Here is a 1,832-nt window from a genome sequence, read left to right as displayed (position 1 = left end):
CTTTTGGTGTGGGAAATGGGGGTGGGGGTGTCCTGGTCGCAGCTCGTCTGTGCCGAAACCGGCCCAAAATGGGAGTGGGAAAATGCTGTCCCACCCCGGAGGTTGCCACAACTGGGTTTTGGTCACCTGTGGGGACCCCAGGAGCGGGGCTGGGTCCCCTCCGGTGTCACCAGGACCTTCCCGTAGTGCTGGGGTGACCAGTGCTGTGACGATCCCTGTTTTCTCCATCCCTTTCCCAGCTTGGAAGATGGATGTGGGACATCCCATCCTGCCCCGGAGGTGGCTGTGAATGGGTTTAGGTGCTTGGTCACCTGTGGGGACCCCAGGAGCGGGGCTGCGTCCCCTCCGGTGTCACCAGGACCTTCCCATGGTGCTGGGGTGACCGGTGCCATGCTGATCCCCGTTTTCTCCTTCCCTTTCCCAGCTTGGAAGATGGATGCGATGCATTCCGGCCGGCCCGAGCCCCTGGAGGAGCGACCGAGCCGTCAGACGGTGGATGGGCTGAACCCGGAGCTACGATCGGAGAAATACTCGCTGCTGAGCACGGAGGGGAAACTGCTGGGACCGGCACTGAGCCGCATCCGGAGCGGTAGGAACTGCCGGGAAAGGGGGGGAATTTCCCCTGGGAAAAGCCCCCCTACTTCATACTGGGAAGCTCAGGGGGGGTGCTGGATTTGGGAGGTGTCCGTCACCCCCTCAAATCCCAGATCCGCCACCCCCGGAGGTGTTTTTTTGGGTGCCGGGGGATTCTCCGTGCCCCGAATTGCCGGGGGCTGATGTTGCCGTTATCCCCCCCCCTCGCCAGAGCTGGCCCTGCCGCTGGAGCTGCCCCAGGACCTGCCCCCTGCGTATCTCAGCCGCCAGCGCCGTTCCCTGCCCACCACCCCGCCGGCTCCCGGCCCCTCGCTCCCTGCCGAGCTCCGGTAAGTGCCGGTACCGGTGCTGGGAGCCGTTTTTTTTGGGGTGCCCCCTCCCACAAAACCCCCCCGCCTTCTCCTTCCTCATCTCTTCCAGGGCAAGCTCAGACGTTCTCTGCGCCGGCCGCTTCCCGGCGGGGCTCAGCCGGTTGGTGACCGGCATGCAGACCCCCGCTCCGGCCTCGCCGCCGCGCCGGGGCTCCCCGCCAGTACCGGGGGGGACGGTGCGGTGAGGGGAGCCCCTCCCCGGCGCGGGATGGAAATAAAGACCCCCCCCGAGGGGACCGCCGTCGGGTTGTCGGTGCTGGGGGTTCCCCGGGGACCGGAGTGGGGGGAAAGGAGGGGTCGGGCCGGTACCGGGGCGTCGACTCGGAGACCGGCGTCGGGCGTGCGCGGCTACACGAGGGTCTACGGTCACCGGGCTCTGCCTGGGAAAAGGGCTAAGGGCCAATCGGCTGGCAGGGATCTTTGATTGACAGGCGGCTGGCGAATGGCGTGAGGGTTTTCCTCCCGCCTCGCCTCTCCGGCTGGGTTGGTCCAGCCGGTGGAGTGGCAGTCGCGCCGTCCAATGAGAGGGAGGGAGGGTGGCTAGAGGCGGGTGAACTCGTCGGTGTTGTTTGGGTAGTGATTCGCTAGCTTTGCGGAGCGGCAGTCGTCTCTGCCAATGAAATGGCAGGAGCGGTGCCGAGGGGCGGGAGCTGCAGCGGTGCCGCCTCAGCTGACAGGCCAACTCCACCTCCCATTGGCTGGTAGCGATGAGCGACGCGCCGGGAGACCAATAGTACGGCAGAGAAGGGGCGCGGCTTTCCCGTCCCTCCTTCCCGGCCTGATTGACGTCCCGCTGCTCCGCTCCGCTCGGCAGATTCCTCTGATCGACGGGCGGGCCGGCCAATGGTCGCGCGGCCTGAGGGGAGA

The sequence above is a fragment of the Larus michahellis genome, chromosome 25 (assembly GCF_964199755.1).
Source record: "Larus michahellis chromosome 25, bLarMic1.1, whole genome shotgun sequence".
NCBI lineage: Eukaryota > Metazoa > Chordata > Aves > Charadriiformes > Laridae > Larus > Larus michahellis.
The sequence above is the reverse complement of the archived record's forward strand: the minus strand, read 5'-3'. Positions refer to the sequence as shown.